At 43.3% G+C, this 19,623-nt stretch overlaps 1 protein-coding gene across 1 annotated transcript in view; it reads left to right on the forward strand.

Moving 5' to 3' along the window:
- The window catches only part of GALNT16 (polypeptide N-acetylgalactosaminyltransferase 16), a 212,154-nt gene that overhangs the window by 28,890 nt on the left and 163,641 nt on the right, over positions 1-19,623 (forward strand). The gene's annotated exons all lie outside the window — the stretch shown is intronic.

Here is a 19,623-nt window from a genome sequence, read left to right on the forward strand (position 1 = left end):
GGTTGTGGATCGCGATTGGCGAGCGAGACAAGGAGGTCAGGCGGATGGGCTCAGGAGTCATCGGCTGGGGTATCGGTGTCGGTTCAAACTGAGAAAGAAAAAGGGGATTCAGTAAAATTGGATGTTAGGGCGAAAGGGGAGGTGTACATGTGCTTTGAGGGTTTTCTCGGCGCACATTTAAAAAAAGAAGTGAAAGAAAAAATTTGGAAGGACGAATATGTGGAGATTTTCTCCCTCCTTCCTTTGGAAAAATTTAATTTAGACAAAGGCAAAAAGGATGACAGTAAAAAGCAGGAGAAGAGACGATGGCGTCTGATACCGCAGACATTTGTCAGTTGGCTGCAAGCCTTTGCAATTTTGGCTAGTGTGATAGGTGAAAAGTTTCCAGAAAACTGCTCGGGCCTTTTTTGTTATTTAGATGCCATAGGGGAAGTGCACCGCACATATGGGGGTCAAGCGTGGCTGTGTTATGACGAGCAGTTTAGGCAGCGGAAGGCAGTTAGACCTGAGATTAAATGGGATCAAAAGGACATTGGGCTTTGGTTAAAAGTGATGGCCCCTGTGCGGTATGGGCAGTCCTTTCATGGGGGGGGGGCAGCAGCCAACAGTCAGGACAAGGAAGTGGAGGACAGGGGACACAGGGTGCAAGAGAAAAAAATGGAACGTGTTGGCAATTTAATGATGGCCAATGTAAATATGGGAATACCTGCAAATTTAAACATGTATGTTCCCACTGCAATGGGGCCTCACATGGAGCATCCAAATGTTTTAAAAAAGCAAGGGTGAAGCCAACGGTGGGTGGCGGTCAAGGGGGTGATGCCAGTGAGGCTTCAAGAGATGGCCCCTTATCTAAATAGGTATCATCAAATAAAGGTGGGGGTTCTTCGGGAGGGTTTTTCTGAAGGTTTTAGGATTCCTCCCCTAATCATGCGGTCCCTTTTTCGACTAAGAATTTGAGGTCGGCAAGTTTGCATACAGAAGTGGTTACCGCTAAGTTGGACAAAGAGGTTGAATTGGGAAGAATGGTGGGGCCGTTTAGTTGCTTGCCTGTGGAGGGGGTGATTGTTTCCCCATTGGGGGTGGTGCCCAAGAAGGAACCGAACAAGTTTTGGTTGATTCATCATTTGTCATATCCGAAGGGTTGGTCGGTTAATGATGGCATTGCTGAGGAGTTATGTTCCGTAGTGTATACATCGTTTGATGCGGCATTACGGTGAGGGGCTTTGCTGGCTAAGACGGATATTGAATCGGCCTTCAGGTTGCTTCCGGTGCACCCTGATTGTATTCCTTTGTTGGGTTGCTTCTGGAACGGAGGTTTTCATTTGGACAGATGTTTGCCTATGGGCTGTTCAATTTCCTGTTCGTTGTTTGAGACTTTTCTTGAATGGGTTGTTAGGGATGTTGCTGGTGTTTCCTCCGTCATTCATTATTTGGACGATTTTTTGTTTATCGGTCCACTGGACTCTGTCTTATGCAGGAATGCATTGGCCACTATGGAGTGGGAGGCTGGGTGGTTCGGTGTGCCATTGGCAAGAGAAAAGACAGAAGGCCCTTGCACGGTTTTAAGTTTTCTCGGCATTCTTATTGATTCGGAGAGGATGGAGTGTAGGTTACCGGAGGATGAGCTCTTGTTGCTCAAGCAGGAATTGCGGAGAGTTGGGAAAATGCGTAAGGTAATGTTGAAGGAGTTGCAGTCGTTGTTGGGTCAGTTGAACTTTGCGTGCCGTATCATGCCCATGGGCAGGATTTTTTGCCGTAGATTGTCTGGTGCGACGGCGGGAGTTCGGGTGGCGCACCATTTTATCCGTTTACATAAGGAGCATTATTAGGATTTGCTTGTTTGGCAGCGTTTTCTGGAAACTTATAATGGAAGATCGTTGATTCAACTGGAAGATTTTAATGATTTCGATTGCGATATTTACACGGATGCAGCTGGAGGGATCGGTTATGGTGCCTATTGTGGTGGCAAATGGAGTGTTGGGTTGTGGCTGGAATGGTGGCGCCAAAAAGGCTTCACCAAGAATCTTGCGTTGCTTGAGTTGTTCCCAATCATGGTGTCGGTATTCATCTGGGGAGAATTTTTTAAAGATTGGAGGGTCAGGTTTCATTGTGATAACGCAAGTGTAGTATCGGTGATTAACAGCCTCTCTTCTTCCTCTCCGCTGGTGATCAGGTTGGTGAGGGAGTTAGTGTTGCGGTGCTTGGAATTGAATGCATGGATGTCGGCTGTGCACGTACCAGGTGTTCTAAACTCTATAGCGGATGCTTTATCTCATTCGCAGTGGGAGCATTTTTGGGAGTTGGCACCAGACGCGGAGGCCTCAGGAGCAGAATGCCCTTCACATTTGTGGCAGATTGTTGCGGACAAGGAGGACGGTTGATCCAAGCCTTGGTTTCGAGCCAGACATGGTCAGCTTATGAATCGGCATGGCAAATTTGGAAAGGTTGGTCGGGTCAGTTGGGCCCGGTTGAGACTGACAGTGATAAGACAATGGCAGTGCTGTTTTTGGTAGGCAAGGCGGCTGAATGGGGTTGGTCCGTGGCAAAGGTGAACAAATTTATTGCCAGCCTGGCCTTCGGTTTTAAGCTGCAGGGGTCCGTGGATGCTACAAATAATTTTTTGATAAGACAGGCGTTGAAGGGTTTTTGGAAGGGCAACAAGAGCTTTAATAAGCGCACACCCATTTCGTTTAGGGTGCTGGAGCTGTTAGGTGACGTTGTGGAGAGTATTTGTTGTTCGCATTTTGAGGCGGTACTTTTTAGGTTGGCCTTTTCTTTGGCATTTTTTGGGGCTTTGCGACTAGGAGAGCTGGTGTCTCCTAATAAAGATAGGGCTGGGTTTTTTTTAGCAGAGGATGTCAATTTTTGGGCGGGGGGCATTGTTTTTTGGATTAGGCTTAAGACTGATCAGCTGGGGAGGGGCAAGCGGGTGGTATTAGGAAGGGTTGATGGTGGTTTGATGTGCCCGCAGCGTTGTTTGGAAGCATATTGGAGTTTTTGGTCAGGGAGGTCGGGCCCGCTGTTAAGGCATCAGGGGGGGCATTTTTGTCTCGTTTTTCAATTTATGGCAGTGTTAAAAAAGGGGTTGGTAGTTTTGGGCCTTAACCCTTGTAGTTATGGGTCGCACTCGTTTGGAATTGGTGCTGCATCGGAAGCAGACGGTTTGGGTTTGGGAGCTGATGTTATTAAACGAATTGGCAGATGGAGTTCGAACCGCTATTTGTCTTTCGTGAGGAGTTAAGTAGTTTGGGGCTGGTAAGTTTCTGCTTGTCTTAATTGTTGTTATATTTTTTAGGTCGGACTCCTCTGTTGGCATGGATTTTTGGACACTTGTTCATTTATTGGGGTGCACTTCGGGCTGACGCTAGACCGAATGGTAGGCAATTAGGTTTTAGTCGAGATGAAGTTGTCATTAGATGGTTGAGGTTTAGAGGCATGTTGTGGAGCAGGGCTTTATCTGAGTTTGCTTGGGCTGCTCGGTTGGACAGAGCCCCGGATATTTTCATAGTGCATTTGGGTGGGAATGATTTGGGAACAAAACCAGTTAGGGAATTGACTCGGGATATCCGTTTTGATTTTTTGAGATTATTGGTATCTTTTCCTGGTGTGTTTACGGTTTGGTCAGACATTGTGCTGAGGAGGAAGTGGAGGGCGGCACGGTCACAAAGAAGCATTAATAGGGCCAGGGTGAAGCTGAATAGGGCGGTGACGAGTTTTGTATGTAGGAATGGGGGTATTGCTGAGAGGCATTTTGAGTTGGAATCTGGGATTGGGAATTTTTGGAGGGATGACGGTGTTCATTTAAATGACATAGGTATTGATTTGTGGGCACTTGCTCTACAGAAAGGAGTAGAGAGAGCGGTGGCGGTGGTGGGGCCCTCACAAGCCTGAGGTGGTCAGGGCTGTTCATGGTTGGCGGGGGGTGGGGTTCTTGGAGTTGAAGATGTTTTATGGGGTTGATCTGGCTTTTGGTTACGGGCTCTGGACGGGAATTGCCCTTGGGAGCTTTGGGGTTTGTTTGCCCGAAACTGATTACATGGTGCCCTCGAGCTGGTGGTTACGGCTGAGGGTAAAAAAGTGTTGGTTCAATTTTTTGTGGTGGCTTTTGTCTATTGTAAGCCAGATCTTTTAGCTCCAAGATCCCTCCCCTCAAGTTTTTTGCATATGTAATTTTATATATGTTGTTATCTATGTCATTGTTTGTTAATTAACTGGCCGCTGTGGCCGATTTATCCAAAGAATTTAATGTGTTGGGTTTTTTATTCGTAATAAGTGTTGGGCGGATGTTTTCTTTGGGTACAGGTTGGTGGGGCGGAAGAGTTGGTGTGACTGGAAAACCCAATTTTGGCCATACGCGGTCATGCAGAATACTGTCAGAAATCTATACTTTTCCGGTCCAATACTATTACAGAGATTGATTACAGCTTGAAAATTTATTCTGCTGTGTAACGCTTCCATACAGTTAATGACACTTATTACTGCGGCATTGCAGGTAAGATCTATCCTTCCATTACAATAGGATGTTAGTAGCTTTGTTTTGTGGGTGGATGTATAATCGGTGTATAGCCCTATTACTCAACAGTGAGAAAGGAAGTTATCCACAGTAATTCATGCAGATTGAAGTATTATTTGGAGACTCTCCAATGAATGTATCTACCCACCATAATTCTGTTGGACAAACTACACAGCTAAGTTTTGGCCTCCTTCAACTGCAAGATAACAGAAGCAATCGCACAACTTTTTATTGCTTAAGCCTGTGTAAATATATGTGTAGTGTAAGTGTGCTAATATACTCAATGATCACCATTTTCATTGGTTCCAGGGCCGATCTGGTCCTCTTCTGGGACACGTGACAGCTCTTCCGACTTGCTGGATCACACACAGACCCCAGTGTGATACAGAAAGTTGTAATAATCGTCACGTGACCCAGAAGAGGTCCTGAGCGGCACTGGAAACCAAGAAAGATGGTGATCCAAGTTGGATCAGTTTATCGTATCGCACTCGGCCATGCAAGTCAAGGAGTCCGTGGAAAACTTCGGCCTGCACTCGGATGACAACTGAGTGTGGTCCAATTTTGACATACTGACAGAATGTAGAAGTTGGAGAACATTTTTTTTTTTCAAAAATTCTAGCAATGCCTTTGGCCTTTTATGTTCAGAGCTTGATTTTATTGTAAAAATTACAAATAAGCAGCCCTTCTCCTTCTGATGAGGCTCATATACAAGTTTTAAAGTATTTAAAGTAGCAAATGTGTCCCTCTAGGAACATCTCACTGATGTAAGCAAAATAATTAGATCAAATTTTCCAAGAAGTGAATTATTACAATTTATATTTCGTGATATCAGACATTGCTTATAAGGAAAAAGGTATGAAATGGTGTACATGGCTTGGCACAACAGAAAGGACATTATCTATGCATAGGCTCATTACAGGAGTATTTTTTGCTTCATATTCAGAAAGAGAATATGATATTCTTCATACTGTTTCGTGGCAATCTTTTTTTTTTTTTTTTCTTTTAATCTCTGTCCTACCAGAGCCATCACTTTTTTTTTTTTCAATTTTGCAATGTGAGCTATAGTTTTTATTAGCACAATTTTGCTCCTTATTTCTTTTTTTTTCTTTTTTTTTTTAGATGTGTGTGTATATATAGCACAGCAGTTCAGGCATTTTGCATTTATTTGCTTACAGCGTTCACTGTGCAGAATAATTAATAGTAATAGATAGTTTAGACTTTTGTATAGATGTAGCAAAACTAAATAGGTTTACTGTTTTAAGGAGGGTGAGTTTATAATGTACATATGTTCTTGTAAAAGTTATTTTTTCCAATTCTCCCCCCACCCCACTGGGAGACATGACCCTACGATACCTTGTTCCTTGCTTGATTACTTGTTCCTGGATTACAATATATTGTCTTTTCAGCTAACTCTTGTGGCAACGCTTAGGCTACTTTCACACATCAGGTTTTTTGTTTCAGGCACAATCCGGCAAGTTTTGAAAAAAACGGATCCGTTTTTTTTTGCGCTGTATCCGTTTTTTTCTCATAGAGTTGTATTAGTGCCGGATTGCGCCTGATGGCCAGACGTTTCATCTGTTTGTTTGGGGATAGAAATGGACATGTGAAAAGATGAATTTGGCCTCCGATTCCAGTTTTCCAAGCATTTTCCATTGAATTCATGCAGATTTTCCTTTCTGAGGTCTCTCTCTCTCTCTCTTTCTCTTTCTCTCTTTTTTTTTTCCAGGAAGTCAATGTAAACCCCATACTAAAAATTAAAACCAGATCAGGCAGAAAAACGGATTTGTTGCATCAGTTTTTACACTATTTTCAACGGATCCGTTTTTTTAAACATTAGCCGGATTCTATATAAACATGAGCGTCAGTAAGTAAGTAACTGCACACTACGACTCAATAATACATAGCTAATTTAGGAGAAACGAGAGTCAAAGCACTAAACAAAGAAGTACCATAAAATTGTATTTATTGAAAATTTATAAGACATTAAAAAACATCATATTAACTAGTATCACAAAGGTGAAATAGTGACTACATCAAAGTGCGCCCAGTGTACCAGATACATGGGACAAGACTATGATATCCTAATCATTATGGTAACTGCAGTTTATACCATATACGTGACAGCAATTAATTTTTAAGTGTGCTCACATGTGTATAATAGTGGCAAGTCGCCCTCCACTGTACAGCACACCATGCATTACCATGCCGCATTTACCATAACCAAAGACATAAAATGTTAAAGTAAGGGAATAAGTTACCCATGAATGTCCGTGATAGTCCGTCCCGGTCCTGGATATGTGCCCCGACGCGCGTTTCGCGTTGGTATGTGACCGCTTCCTCAGGGGGTGTATCTGGTACACTGGGCGCACTTTGATGTAGTCACTATTTCACCTTTGTGATACTAGTTAATATGATGTTTTTTAATGTCTTATAAATTTTCAATAAATACAATTTTATGGTACTTCTTTGTTTAGTGCTTTGACTCTCATTAGCCGGATTCTGCCTGAAACAAAAAACCTGATGTGTGAAAGTAGCCTTAAGGGGGGTACAAATTTGGCAGACATGGAGAGCGTTCATAAGAACCAATTGACACCCACAATTGCTCTGTAGGGTAACAGAAGAAACCCAACCACCACTTTGTCTGACCATTTAAGATGCATTTTCACTGGCCAACAATCCTTCAGATTCTAATGACCCATTGTTCACTATAATTGTGTAATGTGAATGGGTCGAGCGACTGAACGATCTAAGTTTGCTTGTTCGTCGTGCGTGAAATTGAAAAAACATTCTCATTCATCTTTTGAAAATTGTGTAATATCAATGGGGATTGTTTGCTCGTTCAATAATTGGACAATTGGGAGGAGCGGAGATTCAAGTCCTAAATATTGAGCATACATCCAGTGATTGACTGTCCGTGTCTTGAAACGAATGTTCAGTAGCAACTAGAGCTCATGTCATATTGGTCATGGGTATTATTGTAAGTGCTACTGTTCATCTAAAACCCTGACATTGATTATTGAACATTTTAGCCCTGATTCGATTACATTTTCTTAGTATAGGATCAATGGAAATGTTTCTACACAGCTTTATGAATTCATGTATTGGGATTAAATCTAATCACTTATGGGATATGAACGTTGAGCAGCGGACTACACCAGATTATTTGTCGTTGTGAACACCGTGCACGATCTTCTATGATACGATGTAATGATTGCTATCGGCCATTTCATTCACGATTCTCGACCTCTATAAACGCTTGTCTGACATAATTTGCTTGTCGTAAGTTATGACCCCATCATTCATTCTTTAAGGGATTATCTGCTAGTGTGAATGAACAAGTAGATGTCTTGGTCACCTATGTCGGTTGTGGCAATTCTCATCACAGATGCTGTAGCTTAATATAACTGAAAGTACATCTATGAAAGCCTGTGGAGATGCCTTCACAGGTAGGGGTAACATTTCTCCTTGTGTTGAGTGACATGCCTGATTTGCAAGTGTAAGGAGACTTATAGGCTATGCAGTGCTCCTCTGGGAAATTTAAATATGCAAATTGCCTTTTCAGAGCCTAGGAGGACTTGAACAACAGTGTCACCTATTGGAAGTAGCAGTCCTAAAACTCAATATCAACCCTTTAACGAACCTTGCAACCATATTGCAAATGAAACCTAGATGGAAAACCTAAGTACAAAGTTCTGTCTTCTGTGTGTCATCAGTTTTACATGGATCCTCAAAGGCGTTAATGGCGGAGTCTGATCCACAAAATAGAAGAGAATAGGACCTGCTCTGAGTCTCACTGACTGGAGACACAAATCCATTTTTTTTAACTGATGTGTGTGGATCAATAAAACTCTGTGGGTCAGTGCGCTGCACCAGAAATAACGGACAGCACTAGAAGGTGTCACATGGCTGTGTGAATGCAGCCTTGGTTCGCATGAGTGTATAAAAAAAGTCTAATATATGGCCTCGGGTTTTTGTACATCAACAGCAAAAAAAATATTCAAGACCAAATTTTGTTACGGTATTTTAATAATTGCAATGTATGTGTACGATCAGATGCTATACAGATGATTCATATGGGATTGATTTTTATTTTTTTAATTTATTTATTTATTTTTTAATGTGCCCGATTAGACGAGTCTCGTCCTAAATCCGGAAAAAACCAATGCATGTTGCTTTTATTTGTTTTGTTTTTTTGCAAGCAAACATTCAGTCCATTGAAAATATAACTGTAATCTGAACAGCCAAATTAAATATCTGGTGCGATCGCTGTCCATGTGAGGTCAGTTCTTTTCACAGACAGCACTCAGATCAAAAACACGGTCATGTAAACGTAGCCTTAAGGTATCAGATAAAGTGATGAGCGAGCGTCCTCGGATAAGGTGCTATGTAAGCATGCTTGGGTGCAAACTAAGTGTCTTCAGCGTTGTATGTCTGTGTTCCTGAGGCTGCATGTCTCGCGGCTGTTCAACACCTGCAACACAAGCAGTGATTTCCTGTTTGTTAGACAATCCCTGCATGTGTTTTAGGCTACGTTCACACTAGCGTTGTGCGCCGCTGCGTCGGCGACGCAACGCACAACGCACGCAAAAACGCTGCGTTTTGCGACGCATGCGTCGGTTTTTGCCGAAAATCGGACGCAAGAAAAATGCAACTTGTTGCGTTTTCTTGGTCCGACGCTTGCGGCAAAAAAGACGCATGTGTCGCACAACGCAACAAAAAAAAACGCATGCGTCCCCCATGTTAAGTATAGGGGCGCATGACGCATGCGTCGCCGCTGCGTTGCCGACGCAAACCCGACGCACATTAGCTTAACGCTAATGTGAACGTAGCCTTAGCTGTCATACAGCCGCGAGATCTGCAGCCGCAGGGACTCGGACATATAATTCGAGTACGCCGGAAAAACTCGGTTAGCACCCGAGCATGATCACACCTTGTCCCAGCACATTCACTCATCACTAATCAGACCCCAATGACAATCTCACATTTGGGCGCACACAGGGTTGACAGTGGAGAAGAGAAAAGCTGCTCGGCAGCAGAGACTCCATCAAATTGTGATATTTAGATCAATAGATTCACGTGTCGTTGAATTATACAAGTGTAATAGGAAAGGGTCTAAATTATCTCAGACAAAGCAATGCTATTTATATGCATCTCCATATATAATATATGGATATATAATGCAGATGATGTAATGGCTATGAAGCCAGAAATCTCTTATGTAGATGGAACATCCATAAATTAGTCATAGAGCCTTTCACTGTGTACGTAAAAATGCCACAATAGACTTACGGTAGTATGAAGTAGTTTTCACTTACAAAGTGATGAATGCATTAATGTATAGTATGTATCTTGATCAAACCATTTAGCGTTCTACCATATTACTAATTTATATTTCTAGTATTATTAGTGATGATCAGCAAAACGTAATTGAGTAACGTCTGTTTCCTCGTTCCTGACAACTCCGTAACGTAAGGGGAATGTCGCTGAATGGCATGGATAGACCCCTTTACCGGTCTTCTTGGTAAAGGTCTCAATATCTGCTAGAATAAGTTGTGGTTCTATGAAACTGGTAGTTGGGTACCACTACCCTATCACAAATGGATCACCTGGAAAATGCAATAAGTAATAACCTAGCGAACAATCAGCCTGGAAATGCTCATGCACAGTTGTTTTACAGCTGCCTACAACTGTTCTGCCTGTTCTGAGCAATACTACAAGACCCCTACAAGTGTATGAGCCCTTACTGCACGTCCATAATCCTTAGAGTCCTTATGTGCAGCATTAAACGACTGTAGACCGGCAACGTGTTAGCAGTAATGGCGTATTTACTCATACCAGGCCAGCTTCAGATACGTACTGACCGATCTGTAATACATTGTTCAGTGTGCACAGACTGCCATTGTTGAACAATTATTTTTTAGGCAAACCAAAAGATCATTCCACCCATCCAGCAAGCATCTTGCTCGTTCGTAGGGAGATCGGCAACCTGTTTTCAATCCTAGATTATCATGAGATGAGTGTAGCTAAGGTAACGTGAAGTGTAAGGCCGGTGTCAGACTCATGCAAGTCTCTCCCCTCACTACCCGGCACTGCCGCCGGCGGTTCGGACCGGGGCATAATGGAGAGGCATCTATCAGACACCCTATTACTAACCAAGTAACTTAAAAATAAAAAACACACGGTAAAAAGTTTATTTTAAAAAACACTCCCCCACACCTCATTCATCTATTTAATAAAAAAAAAACATGAAGATCTGAAGTAGTCCATAAATGGGAACCTGAAAGACATAAAAATATATAATTAAAAAAATAAAGACAATAAACATTCCCTCATTCACCAATTTATTAATAAAAATAAAAAAATCCCCGCAGCTCCAATGTAATCCATCGCGATCCCATGACGTCTGAAAATTGAGATTCTGTTTTGGCTTTTTATCCTAAGTCATGTGACAAGGCTCGTTAAAGAGTCGGTATTGACTTTTAGGATTGCTGCTTCCAATAGGTGGAGCTAGAGTTCTAGTCCTCTTCCTCTCTGAAGAGACAATTTGCATATTTAATTTCCCAGAGGAGCATTGCAGGGCTTAGGGTATGTGCACATGTCCGGAATGCATGCAGAATTTTCCTGAGATAAACCTGAGGTTTTCCGCAGGAATTCTGAATGCGTTTTTTTCGCGGTTATTTAGCGGCTTTTGCACATTTTTTTGCGCAGATTTGACGCTTTTTTTGCGGATTTTATGCAGATTTTTTGCGTTTTTTCCCTGACACTCCAAAACAATGGGAAATCCGCAAAAAATCCGCAAAAATAATGAACATGATGCTTCTTTTTCCCCAATGCTTTTTTTTGCGGAAAAAAACGCATCATGTGCACAAAAAATGCGGAATGCATTCTAAATGATATGATGCATATCTATGCGTTTTTTATGTGTTTTATATTGTTTTTATCGCAAAAAAATGTGCAAAAACCGCAAAAATTCCTGAACGTGTGCACATACCCTAAAAAGTCTCCTCACATGTCAGGCTTGGCATGTCAATCTCCACAAAGGAGAAACGTTACCCCTTGTATTATTGAGTCCTAAGACCTTATGGTGCACATGGTGATATTACACCTCTGTACACACTTCTTAAGTTACTTGGAGCTATGTGCAGATGGAAGATCTGCATTCAAATCCTTTTCCTACTAAAACTCTGTTTTAAATGCACATTCAGGAGACTTGACTTCATAATAGGGTTTTTTTTTTCATTTTACTGCACTCCTTAATTATCCTGATTCTCACTTAATTGCAGATAACTCCATTATATTAGAAAGTTTTTGCAGACTGAATTACACATAAACTATTTTCACTTTAATTTGAAAAACTATCGTTCTATAGAGCATGAAGAATTTCCATAAATGAAACCATTCTATGCAGAAGCAATGCGGCGTGCACAGCGAGGAGCGTCTGCTACATATAAGGACATTGGTAGGCTTATTCAAGTAAATCTGTTGGGTTTAATATGGTGCAAGGACTTACACCATGTCTATGATGTCTGCATGGACTTATCTCATGGGCTGAAATTGTAGAAAAATATTGTACATGGCCCTGGCAAACTGAAGACGCCCACATCTCGCATTTTCTTAAATCTCATGTTTTCCCAGATGTAAACCAGATGGACCAACTGGGAGGAGAGTATGTGACCTGTTGTGGATTCTGTTTTTGGGCTCCCTCTGGTGGTTACAACTGGTACTGGGTGACTTTGGTGGGTTGCGGTCTCTGGTTTCCACCTGTCCATCAGAGGCTGGGTGTTTCCTATTTAACCTGGCTTTCCTGTCATTCCCTTGCCGGCTATCAATGTATCAGTGTGTCTCTGTTACCTTTGCTACCTGCTCCTAGGCCTTCAAGACAAGCTAAGTCTGGATTTCCCTGTTTCATGTTTGCTTTCATGTTTTTAGTCCAGCTTGCAGATATGTAATTCTCTGCTGCTGGTTGCTCTAGTGGGCTGAAATTACCACTCATGTACCATGAGTTGGCACATGAGTTCAAGTAATTTCAGGATGGTATTTTGAAGGGTTTTAAGCTGACCGCGCAGTTCACCTTTTGTATCCTCTGCTATCTAGCTTAAGCGGGCCTCATTTTGCTGAATCTGTTTTCATAACTACGTTTGTGCCTTCCTCTCATTTCACCGTCATTATATGTGGGGGGCTGCTATTTCTGTGGGAATATTTCTCTGGAGGCAAGATAGGTCTGTGATTCTTCTGATAGGGGTAGCTAGATCTCCGGCTGGCGCGAGACGTCTAGAGTCCCCCCAGGAACGTTCCCCGGCTGCTGTTAGTTGAGTGTTGAGGTTCAGGATCGCGGTCAGCTCAGGTTCCATCACCCTAGAGCTCGTCCTGTTTTTGCCCGTGTTATGTGTTTATTTCCCTGCCATTGGGAACATGACAGTATAGCCGGCCCACAAAGTGTTAATTGTTTGGGCTGAAGCAGGAGAAAAAGAAGTGTTGAAGGGAAATTTTTTTTTTTCCCTCAGAGTTTTGCTGCCTAGCCCTTAATTGCTGTCTAGCTGCTTCTTACCTCCTCTTAACCCTTGAATGGCTCTGACCTTAGCTGTTTAACATGGATGTCCAGAGTTTGGCTTCCAGCCTGAATAATCTTGCTGCAAAAGTTCAAAACATACAGGATTTTGTTGTTCACACTCCTATGTCTGAACCTAGAATTCCTATTCCAGAGTTTTTTTCTGGAGATAGATCTACCTTCCTGAATTTCAGGAACAATTGCAAATTGTTTCTTTCTTTGAAATCTCGCTCCTCTGGAGACCCTGTTCAGCAGGTCAAGATTGTAATATCTTTCCTGCGGGGCGACCCTCAGAATTGGGCATTTGCATTGGCACCAGGGGATCCTGCATTGCTCAGTGTGGATGCGTTTTTTCTGGCACTGGGATTGCTCTATGAGGAACCTAACCTGGAGATTCAGGCTGAAAAGGCTTTATTAGCCCTCTCTCAGGGGCATGATGAAGCGGAAGTATATTGTCAAAAATTTCGGAAATGGTCGGTGCTTACTCAGTGGAATGAGTGCGCCCTGGCTGCAAACTTCAGAGATGGTCTTTCTGAGGCCATTAAGGATATTATGGTGGGGTTCCCTGCGCCTACAGGTCTGAATGAGTCTATGACTATGGCCATTCAGATTGATCGGCGTTTACGGGAGCGCAAACCTGTGCACCAGTTGGCGGTGTCTTCTGAACAGGCACCTGAGACTATGCAATGTGATAGAATTCAGTCCAGAAGTGAACGGCAAAATTATAGGCGGAAAAATGGATTGTGTTTTTATTGTGGTGATTCAGCTCATGTTATATCAGCATGCTCTAAACGCACAAAAAAGGTTGATAAATCTTTTGCCATTAGTACTCTGCAGTCTAAGTTCATTTTGTCTGTAACTCTGATTTGTTCACTGTCATCCATTTCCGTCGATGCCTATGTGGATTCGGGCGCTGCCCTGAGTCTTATGGATTGGTCATTTGCCAAACGCTGCGGTTTTAGTCTGGAGCCTCTGGAAGTTCCTATTCCTTTGAAGGGAATTGACTCTACACCATTGGCTATGAATAAACCGCAGTACTGGACACAAGTGACCATGCGCATGACTCCCGTTCATCAGGAGGTGATTCGCTTCCTTGTACTGTATAATTTACATGATGTACTAGTGCTTGGTCTGCCATGGTTACAAACTCATAATCCAGTCCTGGATTGGAAAACAATGTCTGTGTTAAGCTGGGGATGTCAGGGGGTTCATGATGATGCACCTCTGATTTCAATCGCTTCATCTACTCCTTCTGAGGTCCCTGCGTTTTTGTCTGACTATCGGGATGTTTTTGAGGAGCCTAAGCTCAATTCGCTCCCTCCTCATAGGGATTGTGACTGTGCTATAGAATTAATTCCTGGCAGTAAGTTCCCTAAGGGTCGTTTATTTAATCTGTCAGTGCCAGAGCATACTGCTATGCGGAATTATATTAAGGAGTCCTTGGAAAAGGGACATATTCGTCCATCTTCGTCCCCTCTGGGAGCAGGTTTTTTTTTCGTGGCAAAAAAAGATGGTTCCCTGAGGCCTTGTATAGATTATCGCCTTCTGAATAAGATTACAGTCAAATATCAGTATCCATTGCCATTATTGACTGATTTGTTTGCTCGCATTAAGGGGGCTAGGTGGTTCACTAAGATAGATCTTCGCGGTGCGTATAATCTTGTGCGGATAAAGCAGGGTGATGAGTGGAAAACCGCATTTAATACGCCTGAGGGCCATTTTGAGTATTTGGTAATGCCTTTTGGACTTTCTAATGCTCCTTCAGTCTTTCAGTCCTTTATGCACAATATTTTCCGTGAATATCTGGATAAGTTTATGATTGTGTATTTGGATGATATTTTGGTGTTTTCTGATGACTGGGAGTCTCATGTTCTACAGGTCAGGAAGGTGTTTCAAGTCCTGCGGGCCAATTCTCTGTTTGTGAAGGGCTCAAAATGTCTCTTCGGAGTCCAGAAGATTTCTTTTTTGGGGTACATTTTTTCTCCTTCTACTATTGAGATGGATCCCGTCAAGGTTCAGGCGATTTGTGACTGGACACAACCTACATCTGTTAAGAGTCTTCAGAAGTTCTTGGGTTTTGCTAATTTTTATCGTCGGTTCATTACTAATTTTTCCAGTGTTGTTAAACCTTTGACTGATTTGACTAAAAAGGGTGCTGATGTTGCTAATTGGTCTCCTACGGCTGTGGAGGCCTTTCAGGAACTTAAGCGCCAGTTTTCTTCTGCTCCTGTGTTATGTCAACCAGATGTTTCACTTCCTTTTCAGGTTGAGGTTGATGCTTCCGAGATTGGAGCGGGGGCGGTTTTGTCACAGAGAAGTTCCGATGGCTCGGTGATGAAGCCATGTGCGTTCTTTTCTAGAAAATTCTCGCCCGCCGAGCGCAATTATGATGTGGGTAATCGGGAGCTTTTGGCCATGAAGTGGGCATTTGAGGAGTGGCATCATTGGCTTGAGGGTGCTAAACATCGTGTGGTGGTCTTGACTGATCACAAAAATCTGATTTACCTTGAGTCTGCCAGGCGTCTGAATCCTAGACAGGCTCGTTGGTCGTTGTTTTTTTCTCGTTTCAATTTTGTGGTTTCATACCTGCCAGGTTCAAAGAATGTGAAGGCAGATGCTCTTTCCAGGAGTTTTGTGCCTGACTCTCCTGGAGACTCTGGGCCTACTGGTATCCTTAGGGATGGGGTAATATTGTCCGCCGTCTCCCCAGACTTGCGACGTGCATTGCAGGAGTTTCAGGCGGATAAACCTGATCGTTGTCCACCAGAAAGACTGTTTGTTCCGGATGATTGGACCAGTAGAGTCATCTCCGAGGTCCATTCTTCTGTGTTGGCTGGTCATCCTGGAATATTTGGTACTAGAGACTTGGTGGCCAGGTCTTTTTGGTGGCCTTCCTTGTCAAGGGATGTGCGCACCTTTGTGCAGTCTTGTGAAGTGTGTGCTCGGGCTAAGCCTTGCTGTTCTCGGGCCAGTGGGTTGTTGTTATCCTTGCCTATCCCGAAGAGGCCTTGGACGCACATTTCCATGGATTTTATTTCAGATCTCCCTGTCTCACAGAAAATGTCCGTTATCTGGGTTGTGTGTGACCGCTTTTCTAAGATGGTTCATTTGGTACCCTTGCCTAAGTTGCCTTCCTCCTCTGAGTTGGTCCCTTTATTTTTTCAGAACGTGGTTCGTTTGCATGGGATTCCGGAGAATATCGTTTCTGACAGGGGATCCCAGTTTGTGTCTAGATTTTGGCGGACGTTTTGTGCTAAGATGGGCATTGATTTGTCTTTCTCGTCTGCATTCCATCCTCAGACGAATGGCCAGACGGAGCGAACTAATCAGACCTTGGAAACTTATTTAAGGTGTTTTGTTTCTGCTGATCAAGATGACTGGGTTGCCTTTTTGCCACTGGCCGAATTTGCCCTTAATAATCGGGCTAGTTCTGCTACTTTGGTTTCTCCTTTCTTTTGTAATTCGGGGTTTCATCCTCGTTTTTCCTCTGGTCAGGTGGAGCCTTCGGATTGTCCTGGAGTGGACGTGGTGGTGGACAGGCTACATCAGATTTGGAATCAGGTGGTGGACAATTTGAAGTTGTCTCAGGAGAAGACTCAGCAGTTTGCTAATCGCCGTCGCCGCGTGGGTCCCCGACTTCTTGTTGGGGACTTGGTGTGGTTGTCTTCTCGTTTTGTCCCTATGAAGGTCTCTTCTCCTAAGTTCAAGCCTCGGTTCATCGGTCCTTATAAGATCTTGGAGATTCTTAATCCTGTATCTTTTCGTTTGGATCTCCCAGCATCGTTTGCTATTCATAATGTGTTCCATCGGTCGTTATTGCGGAGGTATGAGGTGCCCGTTGTTCCTTCGGTTGAGCCTCCTGCTCCGGTGCTGGTGGAGGGAGAATTGGAGTATGTTGTTGAGAAGATCTTGGATTCTCGTGTTTCCAGACGTAAACTCCAGTATTTGGTTAAGTGGAAGGGTTATGGTCAGGAGGATAATTCCTGGGTGGTCGCCTCTGATGTTCATGCGACTGATTTGGTCCGCGCCTTCCATAGAGCTCATCCTGATCGCCCTGGGGGTTCTCGTGAGGGTTCGGTGACCCCTCCTCAAGGGGGGGTACTGTTGTGGATTCTGTTTTTGGGCTCCCTCTGGTGGTTACAACTGGTACTGGGTGACTTTGGTGGGTTGCGGTCTCTGGTTTCCACCTGTCCATCAGAGGCTGGGTGTTTCCTATTTAACCTGGCTTTCCTGTCATTCCCTTGCCGGCTATCAATGTATCAGTGTGTCTCTGTTACCTTTGCTACCTGCTCCTAGGCCTTCAAGACAAGCTAAGTCTGGATTTCCCTGTTTCATGTTTGCTTTCATGTTTTTAGTCCAGCTTGCAGATATGTAATTCTCTGCTGCTGGTTGCTCTAGTGGGCTGAAATTACCACTCATGTACCATGAGTTGGCACATGAGTTCAAGTAATTTCAGGATGGTATTTTGAAGGGTTTTAAGCTGACCGCGCAGTTCACCTTTTGTATCCTCTGCTATCTAGCTTAAGCGGGCCTCATTTTGCTGAATCTGTTTTCATAACTACGTTTGTGCCTTCCTCTCATTTCACCGTCATTATATGTGGGGGGCTGCTATTTCTGTGGGAATATTTCTCTGGAGGCAAGATAGGTCTGTGATTCTTCTGATAGGGGTAGCTAGATCTCCGGCTGGCGCGAGACGTCTAGAGTCCCCCCAGGAACGTTCCCCGGCTGCTGTTAGTTGAGTGTTGAGGTTCAGGATCGCGGTCAGCTCAGGTTCCATCACCCTAGAGCTCGTCCTGTTTTTACCCGTGTTATGTGTTTAATTCCCTGCCATTGGGAACATGACAGTGACCTACAAATTGTATAAATGTGCTACATTGTATATTTGTACTTATTGATGTACATAATGAGTAGTACATTTATTTTTCTGTTTCTTCGTAATGGACAAAATACCAGCATGGTTTAAAGGGAATCTGTCAGTAGGATCTACCCTCCTAAGTCATCCATATGGGCTTATTTTAAAGCTTATCGAAGAAGCCTCTGTATGTAAATTGATCCCCTTGCTGCATGTGTAATATCGGGATCGTTTCATGAAATCTTGGGTGTTCGCAGATCCGCCATTGGTATCGCTTCTGCACATAGCTCTGCCAATCTGTGGGCACTGGCTTCAACTTCATAATGTGTAACCGGGTGGCATTTGCGCAGAAGAAAGTAGAGGCCAGCACCCATAGAAGTGCAGGACACTGTGCAGGGACCAGTGGCGGATCTGCACACACCCAGGATTTCATGAACGAAGCCTGATGTCACACAAACAGAGAAGGGATCAATTAAAAAAGAGAGCAGTCTCTAAGCATTAAAATAATCTCTGGAGGCAGACTCATGGTAAGATCTCTGTCCCGCCCAGAGATCTTAACACCTCATTTACATATTAAGAAAAACATAGATTTCTATGCAACAAGTCATTGGATCACAGATCTCAAAGTATTATTTTTTCAACTTTCAAACACCTACATGCCCGTATAGACGGGTTAGGAGGGTTGATCCTATGGACAGATTCCCTTTCATTTTGACACTTGGACTGACTCTGATCTGTCTTTGGTCCATTATTATTGATTAAATTGTATTCGATAGGATATGAAACCGTTGGCAGAGGCAATGCTAAGCTTCCTTTATATGGGGCGGTTATTCAGTTAGGTGCTCCTCCACCTTAGTCATACCTTCTGTATATGCAGATCTGGATACATTTTTAGGTCACTGGTCAGACCTTTAGTTTACCTTTCCAAATACCATTAACCCTTACTTTCCCCCAGTAAGTGAGTCCTCTGCTGGAAGGTAGGTCCATCATGACTAAAAGTTCTGCAGCTAGTACCTTCTCAAAACCCAGGACACATGCCCCATCAGCCCCATCATAGCATCTCATCAATTCCCAATTAATTTTCTTTTCTAGAAATGATAAAAGAAGGTAGATCTATGGGAAATAAATGCGAGCAGTGTCAGACTGGAGAACATTGGGCCCACCAGAGGATTTGATTTTGAGGGCCCACATTTCTCCCCCACTGAAGAGCGCCATAGCAACTGCAAGGTTTGCACTATGAACTCTCCTAAGGAGAAGCCAGGGCCCACAGGAGGATTCTCAGGTTCTCTTGTGGGCCAGTCCAACCCTGAGTGCGAGGGATAGCAGCCTATTTTTCTTTTGATATCTGTAAAATAAAAAAAACTCCTGGGTATATTTCCTTAGACCTATAGGTGCTCAAGACCTGGAAAAACATTTCTACGCTGAATGATCATGCAGGGAAATGTTAGATCTGCCGCGTTTGGACCTATTATTTGCTTAACTAACCATTGCAGAGTTCTGTTTCTATGGTAACCATAGCTACATTATTGTATTAAAAGTGATCTTGACTCTAGTGACCTCTTGCAGATTAATGACAGCAAATAAAACTTCACTTGGCCGTAAAGTGCTTCTGTAGACGTTTTGTTCTTCTTTTAAGCACTGTTGATAGAAATGACGGCTGAGCTGACTTGACCCTGGTATTGTGCCTATGTGACTGTCTTCAATTTACTA

This window comes from Ranitomeya variabilis, chromosome 1 (assembly GCF_051348905.1).
Source record: "Ranitomeya variabilis isolate aRanVar5 chromosome 1, aRanVar5.hap1, whole genome shotgun sequence".
NCBI classification, from domain to species: Eukaryota; Metazoa; Chordata; class Amphibia; order Anura; family Dendrobatidae; genus Ranitomeya; species Ranitomeya variabilis.